A 17,206-nucleotide genomic window follows, 5' to 3' on the forward strand; every position below is an offset into this window, starting at 1 on the left:
GTAAGCATTTCATTGTAAATTCTACACTTGTTGTATTCGGCGCATGTGACAGATAAAGTTTGATTTGATTTGATTTATTTATAACTTGTCAGACATGTCCAGATCAACTAGCCCATGTCAGCTAACGTTTTTTTAATTTAGGTTTATTAGCCCATAGATATTGTTGTAATTTTTTGGTCTCAAATTTCACATGAATACACATTAGACATGGCAAAATGTATAGAATTGCAATAAAATTAGCTTCTTTCCATCAACAAGAGGGATGTGAACAGTTTTTGTCATGGACAGTGCGGGGGGGGGGGGGGGTGCGGGATGTTCCTGAATGCTGGAAGGGGGGCCCGAGTGAAAAAGTTTCAGAACCCCTGCTCTAGATAACATGAAAACAGCCTAACCAGCTCTGCTAGGGTGAGTAAAATGGTCAGAGTAAGGTGTTCTCTCATTTGTGTCTGAAAGTAGCTAGCAAGTTAGTCAACTTTAGCCAGTTAGCTTGCATGCTTGACTGCCGTTGTGAGGTCAGAACGCTCGGATCAACTCTACTCAGCCAGAGCGTCCAGTATGCGCTCTGAACGCTCTGAGAGCGAAACGTTCTATTAACTGACAATCTGACAACACTCTGAATTTACAAACGCCCAGAGCACACTCTGAGGCACTCTGGCACTCCAGAGTGAATTTACAAACACACTCTACAATTACCCTTGTCCAAGAGCACCTGTAGAGGTTTGCAATAGTATTTTCTTATAGTTAAAATTAGTTCTCTAATAACTCTGTCGCCAGAGAGAGAGAGTAGTGGTGGAATTGTGCCTATTTACAGTACACTAGTTAGCTTGACCTGCCTCTTGCCCTTTGTAGTGTCACTCAGTTCCACTCCAATCTTCGCATACAGAAGCTGTATTCTCTGCAATCAACTCTTAGTGCCTGAAGAGATATTACACCACAACTCTGTCCTTTAGGAGCTGTGCTATCTGCTATCGTCTATTTGTGCCTGGGGAGCTGTACCGTAAGTCATCCTCCAGGCAGATCTCATAGCAGCTACAGTATCTATGAATTCCAACTGATAAAACAATCTGCTGAGCCTCACTCTGATCCGTGGCAATAAGACTCTCGTTTGATGTTTGCCTTTGTGTGTGTGTGTGTGTGTGTGTGTGTGTGTGTGTGTGTGTGTGTGTGTGTGTGTGTGTGTGTGTGTGTGTGTGTGTGTGTGTGTGTGTGTGTGTGTGTGTGTGTGTGTGTGTGTGTGTGTGTGTGTGTGAGTAAGTGAGTGAAATGTGTGAGAGAGTGAGAGACAGTTGAGTACCACTTGGTAAAAAATAAAATAATAATTGTGTCAGCGCAGTACATGTTGAGTGTCCTTCTCTATAAGCATGATGAAAGTGTTGTTAATTGGTTTACAGAAAGATACAGTGCATTCGGAAAGTATTCAGACTCCTTGATTTTTTCCACATGTTGTTACATTATAGTCTTATTCTAATATTTGTATCTTTTTATTTTTTATTTCACCTTTATTTAACCAGGTAGGCCAGTTGAGAACAAGTTCTCATTTACAACTGCGACCTGGCCAAGATAAAGCAAAGCAGTGTGACACAAACAACACAGAGTTACACATGGAATAAACAAACATACAGTCAATAACACGAAAGAAAAATCTATATACAGTTTGTGCAAATGTAGCAAGATTAAGGAGGTAAGGATATAAATAGGCCATAGTGGCGAAATAATTACAATTTAGCATTAACACTGGAGTGATAGATGTGCAGAAGATGATGTGCAAGTAGAGATTCCGGGGTGCAAAGGAGCAAAAAAAAAGATAACAATATGGTGATGAGGTAGTTGGATGGGCTATTTACAGATGGGCTGTGTACAAGTGCAATGATCGGTAAGCTGCTCTGACAGCTGATGCTTAAAGTTAGTGAGGGAGATATAAGTCTCCAGCTTCAGTGATGTTTGCAATTCGTTCCAGTCATTGGCAGCAGAGAACTGGAAGGAAAGGCGACAAATGAGGAGTTGGCTTTAGTGATGACCAGTGAAATATACCTGCTGGAGCACGTGCTACGGGTGGGTGTTGCTTTGGTGACCAGTGAGCTGATAAGGTGGGGCGTTACCTAGCAAAGACTTATAGATGACCTGGAGCCAGTGGGTTTGGTGACAAATATGAAGCGAGGGCCAGCCAACGAGAGCATACAGGTCGCAGTGGTGGGTAGTATATGGGGCTTTGGTGACAAAACGGATGGCACTGTGATAGACTACATCCAATTTGCTGAGTAGAGTGTTGGAGGCTATTTTGTAGATGACATCGCTGAAGTCGAGGATCGGTAGGATAGTCAGTTTTACGAGGGTATGTTTAGCAGCATACGTGAAGAAGGCTTTGTTGTGAAAAAGGAAGACGATTCTAGATTTAATTTTGGATTGGAGATGTGAGTCTGGAAGGAGAGTTTACAGTTTAACCAGACACCTAGGTATTTGTAGTTGTCCACATATTCTAAGTCAGAACTGTCCAGAGTAGTGATGCTAGACGGGCGGGCGGGTGCGGGCAGCAATCGGTTGAAGAGCATGCATTTAGTTTTACTTGCATTTAAGAGCAGTTGGAGGCCACATAAGGAGTGTTGTATGGCATTGCAGCTCGTCTGGAGGTTTGTTAACAAAGTGTCCAAAGAAGGGCCAGAAGTATTCAGAATGGTGTCGTATGCGTAGAGGTGGATCAGAGAATCACCAGCAGCAAGAGCGACATCATTGATATATACAGAGAAAAGAGTTGGCCCGAGAATTGAACCCTGTGACACCCCCATAGAGACTGCCAGAGGTCCGGACAACAGGCCCTCCGATTTGACACACTGAACTCTATCTGAGAAGTAGTTGGTGAACCAGGCGAGGCAGTCATTTGAGAAACCAAGGCGGTTGAGTCTGCCGATAAGAATGCGGTGATTGACAGAGTCAAAAGCCTTGGCCAGGTCGATGAAGACGGCTACACAGTATTGTCTTTTATCGATGGAGGTGATGATATCGTTTAGGTATTGATTAAATAATTTATTTTCCTCATCAATCTGCACACAATATCCCATAATGACAAAGCAAAAACAATTTTTTTTTTTTTTTTTACATAAGTATTCATACCCTTTACTCAGTACTTTGTTGAAACACCTATGGCAGCGATTACAGCCTTTAGTCTTCTTGGGTATGACACTACAAGCTTGGCACACCTGTATTTGGGGAGTTTCTCCCATTCTTCTCTGTAGATCCTCTCAAGCTCTGTCAGGTTGGATGGGGAGCATCGCTGCACAGCTATTTTCAGGTCTCTCCAGACATGTTCGATCGGGTTCAAGTCCGGGCTCTGGCTGGGCCACTCAATAATATTCAGAGACTTGTCCCGAAGCCACTCCTGCGTTGTCTTGGCTGTGTGCTTAAGGTCGTTGTCCTGTTGGAAGGTGAACCTTCGATCCAGTCTGAGATCCTGAGCACTCTGGAGCAGGTTTTCATCAAGGATCTCCCTTTGCTTTGCTCTGTTAATTTGTCCCTTGATCCTGACTAGTCTCCCAGTCCCTGCCACTGAAAAACATACCAACAGCATGATGCTGTTACCACCATGCTTCACCGTAGGGATGGTGCCAGGTTTCCTCCAGATGTGAAGCTTTGCATTCAGGCCAAAGAGTTCAATTTTGGTTTTATCAGACCAGAGAATCTTGTTTCTTATTGTATGAGAGTCTTTTGGTGCCTTTTGGCAAACTCCAAGCGGGCCGTCAGGTGCCTTTTACTGAGGAATGTCTTCCGTGTGGCAGCTCTACCATAAAGGCCTGATTGGTGGAGTGCTGCAGAGATGGTTGTCCTTCTGGAAGGTTCTCCCATCTCCACAGAGGAACTCTGGAGCTCTGTAAGAGTGACCATTGGGTTCTTGGTCACCTCCCTAACCAAGACTCTTCTCCCCTGATTGCTCAGTTTGGCCGGGTGGCCAGCTCTAGGAAGAGTCTTGGTGTTTCCAAACTTCTTCCATTTAAGAATGATGGAGGCCACTGTGTTCTTGGGGACCTTCAATGCTGCAGAGATTTGTTGGTACCCTTCCCCAGATCTGTGGCTAGACACAATCCTGTCTCTGAGCTCTACGGACAATTCCTTCAACCTCATGGCTTGGTTTTGCTCTGACATGCACTGTCAACTGTGGGACCTTATATAGACAGGTGTGTGCCTTTCCAAATAATGTCCAATCAATTTAATTTGCCACAGGTGGACTCAAATCATATATCAATGATGATCAATGGAAACAGGATTCACCTGAGCTCAATTTCGAGTCTCATAGCAAAGAGTCTGAATAATTATGTAAGGTATTTCTGTTTTTGCCACTTTGCCAATGAAGTAATCATTCATATACTTGGCAACATCAAATGGTTTTGTAATCATTCAAATAATTGGCAACATCAAATGGTTTTGTGATGAAAAAGCCATCTGACTCAATGAAAGATTTAGTCTTTCTGCCGACATTTTTTTCCATTCTTTATATCATTGATCTAAGCTTCATAATTCAGTTTCTTCTTATTTTTGTGGAGTTTAGTCACATAATTCATCAATTTGCAGTAAGTCAGCCAGTCAGTTTCTTAACAAGTGCAGCATATGGATGCTCCTTATTAATCACATTAGACCAACAAATATTTTTACCATCATCCACATAAGAGTCACAGCAAACTCTTTTGTATGATCTCTTATATACTATTATAGGCCCAGCTTTTAGAACTTTGGCTTTCCTGGATATATAGTGATCACTGGATCCAATAGGTACGGATACAGCTTTATTAGTAAATATTAGTAAAAATATGATCAATACATGTGAATGATCTTGTTCCTGTAGTGTTTGTAAACACACTGTTAGGTTGATTAATAACCTGAACCAGATTACAGGCACTGATTACAGTGAGAAGCTCCTGAGCGGATAGCTTGATGAAAACCAGTTAATATTCAGGTCCACAAGAAAGTAGATCTCGTGGTGTGTTCCATCAGAAATAATTTGTTTTTGTTTGAACATTGAGAGAGAGGTATAAATGTAAGCTTATCACTGTCAGAGTTAGACCCGTATGCACAGTATTAGACAGCAGCCAGGAGGCTGCATATTGTGAAGCAGGCAAATGCAGCTGTGCATTTCTCTCTGTTATTAGAAGGATTAGGGCCCAGACCCTCTGACAGTATCCCAAATGGCACCATATCCCTACATAGTGCACTACTTTTGATTGGCTCTGCTCAAAAGTAGTGCACTATACAGGGAAATGGGAGCTATTTAGTGATGCAGCCTTTGACTGGTGTATGTCCATACAAAATGGGCTCACTGGGAGCATGGCAGGAAACTATTAATTCCTCTCACTTCTGAAGTGAAAACGTGGAAGAACTCAAAAAGCGTTTGAGGGTTTCACACGTAGATGTGGAGAGGATATAGAGCAGGCCTGACAGAATGCAGCTGGTGTGTGTGTGTTGTGTATGTGTGTACATCAATGTCAATGTTGCATTGATTAAATAGTAGCTGGGAGCTTGTGGTGTCTGTACTTGTGAGATTTGTTTATGACAGTTTGTGATGGAACACATGAAAATTGCATGTCCTTTAGAATTGTTTGGCAAGCTAATCATAGGTGGGCTGCGAGCTACTGGTAGCTCGCGATCGTCCTGTTGGAGACCCCTGGTGTACATCCTGTTCTTCTTCCTGTTCCCTATCCTCCTTCCTCTTAGCCTCTCCCTGTAACCATGGAAACCAGATGCATGTCTCTGCATGCTTATCAGGATAGAGATATCATGGACCACATCCTGGTAACAAGACTGACTCATGCAACTAAACCTATTAACAGTAATATTTTGAACTATACCAATGTCCAATTAGAATAATACTTTTGAGAAACAGTTACAAATAGGCCTGACTGTATGGAAGACCATGGTTTTATATGGATCTTATGTTCCACCAATTCCCCTGTGTAGACAGTGGAACTTGAAGGTGCACCTTGGAGGTGTACTGTCTATACAGACAAGGTGTTACTAATGGGTGGAAGTTGGGTTTGGAGGGAACTCTGTACGTAGACATAGCTGTGCACTTGACTTGATAGGTCAGTTCAATTGAAAAAGCAGTCCCTGGCTGCTGCACAGTCAGTTCAAAACAGAAAAGGGCATGTTCCACATCGGCCCCTGAGCCCAAACAGCCCAGCCAGAGAAGACAGTCCCAGCCAGAGCAGGCCACAGACCCCTGCTTGTGCTGCAGGCCAATCCACTGTAAACATCAAAACACACCACACACACAATCCGTTCTATGGGCCAGTCGCCACTCCCTCTTCCAGCATGAGGCAGAGAAGAGACTGGGGAAAACAACTCTCCATAATTACTGACTGCCCTGGCTGACCAGCTACCTCTGTACTGACTCTGACAACAACACGCATCCAACACACACTCCTAAGCAAACAGAGGAAAAACCTCATTATATAGAGTGGAGGGTAATAAATTAGCATGCCCCGTGAAAGGACTGAATGAAATGGATTTGAATGTCGGTATTAGCAATCTTTCCCTCGTGTTTGTCTCAATACGGAGGCCAGTAGGCCATCTTACCTCAAGAAGACAGGAGATGCCTGACTACAGTTATTTTGTTCAGGCAACTTTCCATCCCCCTCTAGGCTTATAGAGTGGATGTTGGTAACAGGAGCAGAGGCAGACTAGGCAGAGTTAGCAAATCAGGTGTCCAGTGAAATGTTTGTGTGTCTAACTATCCCCTCCATCTGCCACTGAAGGTCATGATTACAGGCAAGTTGTGTACGTGTCATGGTCACCCTGTGTACTTGTCATGGTCAGCCTGTGTACGTGTCATGGTCAGCCTGTGTACTTGTCATGGTCAGCCTGTGTACGTGTCATGGTCAGTCTGTGTACGTGTCATGGTCAGCCTGTGTACGTGTCATGGTCAGCCTGTGTACGTGTCATGGGCAGCCTGTGTACTTGTCATGGTCAGCCTGTGTACTTGTCATGGTCAGCCTGTGTACGTGTCATGGTCAGCCTGTGTACTTGTCATGGTCAGCCTGTGTACTTGTCATGGTCAGCCTGTGTACTTGTCATGGTCAGCCTGTGTACGTGTCATGGTCAGCCTGTGTACTTGTCATGGTCAGCCTGTGTACTTGTCATGGTCAGCCTGTGTAGGTGTCATGGGCAGCCTGTGTAGGTGTCATGGGCAGCCTGTGTACGTGTCATGGTCAGTCTGTGTACTTGTCATGGTCAGCCTGTGTACTTGTCATGGTCAGCCTGTGTACTTGTCATGGTCAGCCTGTGTACTTGTCATGGTCAGCCTGTGTAGGTGTCATGGGCAGCCTGTGTACGTGTCATGGTCAGTCTGTGTACGTGTCATGGTCAGCCTGTGTACGTGTCATGGTCAGCCTGTGTACTTGTCATGGTCAGCCTGTGCACTTGTCATGGTCAGCCTGTGTAGGCGTCATGGGCAGCCTGTGTACGTGTCATGGTCAGCCTGTGTACGTGTCATGGGCAGCCTGTGTACTTGTCATGGTCAGCCTGTGTACATGTCATGGCAGGTAGTGTACGTGTCATGGGCAGCCTTGTGTACGTGTCATGGGTAGCCTGTGTACGTTTCATGGGCAGCCTGTGTATGTGTCAATGACAGGCATTGTATGTGGTGAAGCCAAACCCTGGTCTCTGCCTGGGTGTAAGACTGAAGGACAAGGGATGAGGGAAGGCTACACAGAGGCAGAACCTGTGTCCCAAATGGCACCTTAATCCCTAGGCCTATATAGTACACTACTTTTGACCAGGGTCCATATGCTATGGTCAAAATTAGTCCACTTCAAAAGGAATAGGCTGGCATTCAGACTGAGACTACTGAATATCCATATGGGCACATCTGGACCCCCGTCTCAGGTACTGTAGGAAGGTCAGCCGTTATAATGTCAAGGATCAGGATTGGTTAAGTTAGGAAGCTTATCTCCACAGAGACACCCACCTACGGTCACAGGGAGAACCGGTACAGGGCCAACTTATATCTATCTCAGATTGTAAATAACCTTGGTCATTTGTCCACCAAGGTAAAGCCTACGGCCAGAAAGCTTGGTGCCTTTTTGACCCTGACCTAAACCTCAAGCTGCATGTAAAGAAGGTTGTCCTGCTTTTATCGTTAAAAAATATATAGCTAAAGTCACTGATCTGGAGAAACGTACACATGCTTTTATTTCCTCAGACCTAGATTACTGTAACTGTTTGTATTCCTGTCTCAGTCAGAAATCCCTCCATCATCAGTTAGTACAGTTAGTTCAAAATGCTGCAGCTCGGCTTTTAACAGGCACCAGGAAATGTAACCATCACACCTGTTTTAGCTATACTGGCTACCATTCACTTTTAGAATAGATATTAAAATTTTATTAATCACGTTTAAGGCTAGGATTGGTTTAGCACCATCCTATATCTTTGATCTTTAATCTCCCTATGAACCAGGATGCAGCCTGAGATCCTTTGGCAGGGCACTGTCGACCATTCAAAATCTAGGGTGAAAACAAAGGAGACCAGGCATTTGCCATTAGGGCCCCTGGACTTTGGAATGGTCTGCCAGAGGAGATCAGACTTGCAGATTCAGTGCCTCTTTTTAAATCCCTGCCGAAGACACACTTTTATAAAGACGCTTTTAATGTATCATTTCAACGTATGCTTTTAATTATCTATCCAATTTAATTATCATTCCTCCTTTGTTAATTCTTTTACTTTATTGTTTTATGGTGTGAAACACTTTCTTACCTGTATTGAAAAGCACTATACAGTAGTAGTAGTAGTAGTAGTAGTAGTATGCATCTCTCTCTCTGCCTGAGACGGAGTGGCTTTCTGCAGCCAAGGACAGGGTTTGGAGGGGTGGGTGGAGAAGGCCAGGTAAATAGACAGATAATAGTTATGTTACACAGACAATCTAGGATGTTTCTAACAAACAGGAATATTCTAGAACAGTTCAGCACTTTCCATTCTATCTGGTAAGTAACCCACCAATTGTTCATTGGCAGAACGGAGTGTGCAAATCATCATCCTCCATACATATGTTGTTGGGACACATCTTTGAACTGGCCCAAAACAACCTGCTTAGGGGGATTCATGTGACATTCGCAATGATGTGAAATGAAACTCATGAAATGAAATGCACTCTTTGCAATTATGACAAGCGTTTCCCATGACATTTGAGCATGTCCTTCCTCCCTCCCTCAGTGGAAGACATCACTTATATAAAATACCATCTATTAGTCTGATTTACAGTCCAACTAATGTAGTCAGAAGATGACACAAAGTCAGAAGAACATTAACACTGGCCAAAATGACAAACAAAACTTGAGATATATTACATATGAGAATTTCACAAGCAAAACAAGCCCACTCTCAAATGTCAACATAAGCCATGACAGTTATCCTTAGGGAACAGAGTGTGTGCTTTGGACTATGTGCTCGTGGACTCTGTACCTCCCAAGCAGAATTAGATGACAGTAATTGAAGTTGTTATTTGGGTGGTAACACCAAGCAGGAGAGGTCTATAAAGAGAAAATAATTGCAGGATTTTGGACAGCTAAACTCTCATGGGTTTATTCTGATTGCTCAGCATGAAGAGCACCATGAGAGGCCTTGGTTTCCCTATTATGGGTCCCAAATGGCACCCTATCCCTACATAGTGCACTACTTTGCTCCAGGGGTGCTGTACTACTAAATGGCTGACCCTGTAAAACAACAGACAAATGTATCATTAGGCTGGTGATTAGAGTGCCGCAGTGGTCTAAGGCACTACATGGCAGTGCTAGAGGTGTCACTACAGACCCTGGTTCAATCCCGGGCTGTATTACAACCGGCCGTGATCGGGAGTCCCATAGGGCGGTGCACAATTGGCCCAGTGTCATCCGGGTTAGGGGAGGGTTTGGCTGGGGTAGGCAGTCATTGTAAATAAGAATTTGTTCTTAACTGACTTGCCTAGTTAAATAAAGGATAAATATACAAATTAATTACTTGGCTTCAGGTGTTTTCTGTGGTCTCATGTACTGTCTGAATACACTACAGAAACAAACCCTCTCTCTCATTTTTGACTCTCCCTCTCTCTCTTGTGTGTGTGTGTTCCTAAGGTTTTGTACACTCAGTGTATATGTTGCAGCTCTTATTCAAAAGCGGCAGGATATCTCCGTTCTTGGCAAGGTTATTCTTCTACAGAACAAAGATATGTAAGCCAAAGAGAGCAATCAGAACAGCACATGTTTTGGATGTAGAGTAATGACAGGTATGGCATCACTCAGACTTAACTTTGCTGCATGCATTCCTTTTCAGTGTGACAATTACTTCAATGTGTTCTGTTAGATTGTGTTCATACTATGGTATTGTCCAACATCGCTCTCGATCCTTCTTGGGAAATTTGTTGATACTATATGTTTCAAAGGAGACCTTTCATTAAATCATTTACCTCAAGCTCGTCCTTTAGAATATGTTTTCGGCATAGGCAAAAGTACAAGTCCTATCTACATCTGTGATGTTTTATTGTGCTTCCCATGACAGTGTTTTTGTATTTTAATGTGTGTATATACAGTACCAGTCAAAAGTTTGGACACACCTACTCATTCCAACACACCTCCAGGCTGTGTAAAGGCTATATGACCAAGAAGGAGAGTGATGGAGTGCTGCATCGGATGACCTGGCCTCCACAATCACCCGACCTCAACCCAATTGAGATGGTTTGGGATGAGTTGGACCGCAGAATGAAGGAAAAGCAACCAACAAGTGCTCAGCATATGTGGGAACAACTTCAAGACTGTTAGAAAAGCATTCCAGGTGAAGCTGGTTGAGAGAATGGCAAGAGTCTGCAAAGCTGGGTGGCTAATTTGAAGAATCTCAAATATAAAACACTTTTTTGGTTACTACATGATTCCATATGTATTATTTCATAGTTTGATGTCTTCTCTATTATTATACAACATAGAAAATAGTAAAATAAAGAAAAACCCTGGAATGAGTAGGTGTATCCAAACTTTTGACTGGTATTGTATACAGGTTGGGTATAATGTGTATATTTATGTTGTATATACAGGGCGCATTTGTAATATGTCTTCCCTGTTAAAATAAAGGTTAAGTATAAACATCTCTGCAAGGCGCACTAAGGTGTTATGATACAATCACCAGAGTGATGTCTTTATTTGCATACTGACTCAACATAACACACCCTGCCTTACACCCAGTTTCTGTTCTTGTCTATGCATCAGGCCTTAGCAACATTTATGTCTGCCTAACTCAGCAGTGAAATCCCCAGTGCAGGCCGAGACATGCTGCTTTTCACACTACCATGACTGATGGGGTAGGGAGTGGGACACTTAAATATCCTGACACAGCACAAGCACATCCTTGAGTCCGCAGTCTAGACATTTGACACCCATGACTTATGGTAGAGAAAATGTTAATGCATACAGAGGTTCTTGCCATTCAATAGTCTGATATACAGATGTTGGATCTTAATTTGATCACACTTTTTGTTGCGATCAAACAACATTATGGACTAAACGTTAAAATCCTGTTGCTGCAGGATTATTTTGCTACGACAATACTGGTCAAATGAAGATCCAACACCTGTACTGTAACCCTTGAAAGAGAGAAGGGTTCAGGCCTATAGGCAGCTAGCACACACTACAACTATCAGGATTCAGGTGCAACAGTATTCAGTGTCTTCTTTACTTGACGTTATTAAAACAATTATTTACTGCTAAGCCTCTCTTGAATATGCTGGGATGTCATTTTGAGCAATAAAAGAATGTGATGACAGCCTACTTTTCTCTCTCCTCACAGTGTGAAGAAGTGCAGAGGCCAGGGTAAAGGGTTTGTTGACTGCACAGCCATTAATATAGCTGGGGGAGATAACCTTTTCTTTGCTTTTGTTTTACTGTATGTTGCTGAGCTCTCCAACAACAATGGCCATGTCCCAAATGACATCCTATTTCCTATATAGTGCACTACTAAGCAGTGCAATAAAAAGGGGAATAGGGTGTAATTGGGACGCAGAGGTAGAGCCCTCCAACAACAATCTGATCTCCCACGGATGTTTACAATCTTCTGCTGTGTTGTTTTGGCCATCAAGCCTTTCTTTGGCTTCCTGTCGGCACCAGGAAGGAAGGAACGGACGCCATTTGCTGGGCCCCTGATTATAATGGGGGCAGAAGAGGGCAGGGGATAGATGCTACAGATACCGTGCTATCTACTATACTCTACAGATAGTGTTCTCTACTGTACTCTACAGATACAGTGTTCTCTACTGTACTCTATAGATACAGTGTTCTCTACTGTACTCTACAGATACAGTGTTCTCTACTGTACTCTACAGATAATGTTCTCTACTATACTCTACAGATACAGTGTTCTCTACTGTACTCTACAGATAATGTTCTCTACTATACTCTACAGATACAGTGTTCTCTACTGTACTCTACAGATACAGTGTTCTCTACTGTACTCTACAGATACAGTGTTCTCTACTGTACTCTTCAGAAAATGTTCTCTACTATACTCTACAGATACAGTGTTCTCTACTGTACTCTACAGATACAGTGTTCTCTACTGTACTCTACAGATACAGTGTTCTCTACTGTACTCTACAGATAATGTTCTCTACTATACTCTACAGATACAGTGTTCTCTACTGTACTCTACAGATAATGTTCTCTACTATACTCTACAGATAGTGTTCTCTACTGTACTCTACAGATACAGTGTTATCTACTGTACTCTACAGATAATGTTCTCTACTGTACTCTACAGATAGTGCAATCTACTATACTCTACAGATACAGTGTTCTCTACTGCACTCTACAGATAATGTTCTCTACTGTACTCTACAGACAGTGTTCTCTACTATACTCCACATACACAGTGTTCTCTACTATACTCCACAGATAATGTTCTCTGCTATACTCTACAGATAGTGCTCTCTACTATACTCTACAGACACAGTGTTCTTTACTATACTCTACAGATACAGTGCAATCTCCTATACTCTACAGATAGTGTTCTCTACTGTACTCTACAGATAATGTTCTCTACTGTACTCTACAGATACAATGTTCTCTACTCTACTCTACAAACACAGTGTTCTCTACTATCACATTTTATCGGTCACATAAAGTTATTTAGCAGATGTTATTGCGGGTGTAGCGAAATGCTTGTGTTCCTAGTTCCAAAATTGCATTAATATCTAACAATTCACAGCAATACACACAAATCTAAAAGTAAAATAATGGAATTAAGAAATATATAAATATTGGAAGAGCAATGTCGGAGTGGCATTTACTAAAATACAGTAGAATAGAATACAGTATATACATATGATATGAGTAAAGCAGTAAGTAAACATTATTCATGTGACTAGTGTTCCATTATTAAAGTGGCCAGTGATTCATTGTCTATGAATATAGGGCAGAAGCCTTTGAGGTGCAGGGTTGAGTAATCGGGTGGTAGCCGGTTAGTGATGGCTATTTAACAGTCTGAGGGCTTTGAGATAGAAGCTGTTTTTCAGTCTCTCGGTCCCAACTTTGATGCACCTGTACTGACCTCGCTTTCTGGATGATAGCGGGGTGAACAGGGCGTGGCTCGGGTGGTTGATGTCCTTGATATTTTTGGCCTTCCTCCGGGTGCTGTAGGTGTCCTGAAGGGCAGACAGTGTGCCCCCGGTGATGCGTTGGGCAGACCGCACCACCCTCTGGAGAGCCCTGTGGTTGTGGGCAGTGCAGTTGCCGTACCAGGCAGTGATACAGCCCGACAGGATGCTCTCAATTGTGCATCTGTAAAAATTTGTGAGGGTCTTAGGGGCCAAGCCAAATTTCTTCAGCCTCCTGAGGTTGAAGAGGCACTGTTACGCCTTCTTCACCACACTATCTGTGTGGGTGGACCATTTCAAATTGTCAGGGGTGTGTATGCTGAGGAACTTGAAGCTCTCCACCTTCTCCACTGTGGTCCCGTCAATATGGATAGGGGCGTGCTCCCTCTACTTTTTCCTGAAGTCCACGATCAGCTCCTTCATTTTGTTGACGTTGGGTGAGAGGTTATTTTCCTGGCACCACTCCGCCAGGGCCCTCACCTACTCCTTGTAGGCTGTCTCGTCCTTGTTGGTAATCAGGCCTACTATGGTTGTGTCGTCTGCAAACTTGATGATTGAGTTGGAGACGTGTGTGGCCACGCAGTCATGGGTGAACAGGGAGTGCAGGAGGGGGCTGAGCACGCACCCTTGTGGGGCACCAGTGTTGAGGATCAGTGACGTAGAGGTGTTGTTTCTTACCTTCACCACCTGGGGTGCAACTGGGGTGAAAGTCCAGGACCCAGTTGCACAGGGCGGTGTTCAGACCCAGGGCCCCGAGCTTGATGATGAGCTTGGAGGGTACTATGGCGTTGAAGGCTGAGCTATAGTCAATGAACAGCATTCTTACACAGGTATCCCTCTTGTCCGGATGGGATAGGGCAGTGTGCAGTGCAATGGCAATTGCATCGTCTATGAATCTATTGGGGTGTAAGCAAATTGAAGTGGGTCTAGGGTGTCAGGTAAGGTAAAGGTGATATGATCCTTAACTAGCCTCTCAAAGCACTTCATAATGACAGAAGTGAGTGCTACGGGCGATAGTCATTTAGTTCTATTACCTTTGCTTTCTTGGGTAGAGGAACAATGGTGGACATCTTGAAACAAGTGGGGACAGCAGACTGGGATAGGAAGAGATTGAATATGTCCGTAAACACTCTAGCCAACTGGTCTGCGCATGCTCTGAGGACTGGGCCGGCAGCCTTGCGAGGGTTAACACGCTTAAATGTCTTACTCACGTCGGCCACAGAGAACGAGAGCCCACAGTCCTTGGGAGCGGGTCGCATTGATGGCAATGTGTTATCCTCAAAGCGGGCGAAGAAGGTGCTTAGCTTGTCCGGGAGCAAGACGTCAGTGTCCGCGACTTGGCTGGTTTTCCCTTTGTAGTCCGCGATTGTCTGTAGACCCTGCCACATGTCTCGTGTCTGAGCCATTGAATTGCGACTCCACTTTGTCTCTGTACTAACGTTTTGCCTGTTTGATTGCCTTACGGAGGGAATAACTACACTGTTTGTATTTTGACCATATTCCCAGTCACCTTGCCATGGTTAAATGCAGTGGTTTGTGCTTTTAGTTTAGCGCAAATTCTGCCATCTATCCACGGTTTCTATTTCGGGAAGGTATTAACAGTCACAATGGGAACAACATCCCCTATACACTTCCTGATGAACTCCATCACTGTGCCCGTGTATACATCAATGTCATTCTCCGAGGCGACCCAGAACATATCCCAGTCCGAGTGATCAAAACAATCTTGAAGCATGAATTCCTATTGAGCAGAATAGCGTTGAATATACCTTAACACAGGTGCTTCCTGTTTGAGTTTCTGTCTATAGTAAGGGAGTAGCAAAATGGAGTTGGGATCTGATTTGCCAAAGGGAGGGTGGGGGAGGACCTTGTAGGGATCCCGGAAGAGAGAATAGCAGTGGTTGAGTGTTTTCTCAACATGAGTACTACAGTCAATGTGTTGATAGAACTTCGGTAGCGTTTTCCTCAAATTTGCTAAATACAGCCTCAGGATATGTGGTTTCCAGTTTGCATAAAGTCCAGGGCCGTCGTGGTATCGGCTTGAGGATGAATATACATGGCTGTGACTATAACTGAAGAGAATTCTCTTGGGAGGTAATATGATCAGCATTTCATTGTGAGGTATTCTAGGTCGGGTGAACAAAAGGACTTGAGTTTTTATATGTTATCACAATCACACCATGAATGGTTAATCATGAAACATACACCACCGCCCTTCTTCTTCCTGGAGAGTTCTTTATTCCTGTCTGCGCGATGCACTGAGAACCCAGATGGCTGTATGGACGGGGACAGTATATCCGGAGAGAGCCATGATTCCGTGAAACAGAGTATGTTACTGTCCCTGATGTCTCTCTAGAAGGAGATCCTCGCCCTGAGCTCATCAACTTTATTGTCCAGAGATTGAACATTAGCGAGTAACATACTCGGAAGCGGAAGATGGTGTGCCCGCCTCCTGAGTCGGAATAGAAGTCCACTCCAAATACCTCTTCTCCGCCGGCAGGTTTTGGAGCAGCCTCTGGGATAAGTTCAATTGCCCTGGGGGTTGCGAACAAAGGATCCAATTCAGGAAAGTCGTATTCCTGGTCATATTGCTGGTGAGTTACCGCCACTCTGATATCCAAAAGTTCTTTATAGCATCCAGTATAAAATAACACAAAAACTGTTCTGGGCTAATAATGTAAGAAATAACACAAAAAAATGACACACTGCAAAGTTGCTTAAGAGCTAGAAGAGCTGCCATGTCTGTCAGTGCCATCATACTATACTCTACAGACACAGTGTTCTCTACTGTACTCTACAGATACACCATGGAAGGAGCTGCTCACAGGGAGAGGGGGCCTGTGTGCAGAGTGGTGAGAGACAGGAGAGCCATCCATCTTTACACAAATAACCAAAGCCTGGGTAGTGTTCAATCAATAGGCACACAAAAATAAGAAAATGGAGTGAAACCGGGAGGTACCACCTATCCTATAAAAAATGATTGTTTATGTTTTTTTTTTTAAATTACAAGAAAGGTCATGTAAGGTTCTCTGGTCTATTGTCTTTAATGACTCAGGGTCAAGAACAGCATTCAGATTTGTTGCCTGCAGCCTAAGATCTGCATGGCTGATAACATCTAACTAGTGTGTATGGTAATATCTCCCCAACATTGAGCAACAACCGCCCACCACCACCTCCTCAGTTAAAGCTGCTGTTATTCTGGGATGAGTACAATTTGATAAGAGGGGGTCCACTATTTTTCGTTAACAACATTACTCGCCAGCCCTGCTGCTCAGCAATGACAAAAAAAAAAATGTCATTATGCAGCTCTCCCCAGAAAGTGCTTGAGTCTCCCCAGCTCACAGCCAGAGAGGCCTACCAGTAATTATAGCATCCATTAACTTGGTATGGAGCTGTTGAAAGGTGAAAGCCAACCCACACTGTTATGTACTTTCTTAGGATGGCACACTGCCCATGGAACGATACTGACTGAGTTATCACCTGGAGGAGGTGACATTTCTTTTTTACGTGCTCATCTGCTGAGGCCACTTAACTCAAAATGACACCAGCATTTTTGTTGACATCAATGTTTATGTTATGGTAGAAACAATATGCTGGGAGCATGTTGGATATTTAGCT

The 17,206-nt window shown here is 43.6% G+C and overlaps 1 protein-coding gene across 4 annotated transcripts in view; it reads right to left on the reverse strand.

Annotated features, from left to right (window-relative positions):
* LOC115158578 (transforming growth factor beta receptor type 3) overlaps nucleotides 1-17,206 on the reverse strand; it is a 151,229-nt gene that overhangs the window by 98,174 nt on the left and 35,849 nt on the right. The window lies entirely within an intron of this gene.

The sequence above is a fragment of the Salmo trutta genome, chromosome 22, assembly GCF_901001165.1.
Source record: "Salmo trutta chromosome 22, fSalTru1.1, whole genome shotgun sequence".
NCBI classification, from domain to species: Eukaryota; Metazoa; Chordata; class Actinopteri; order Salmoniformes; family Salmonidae; genus Salmo; species Salmo trutta.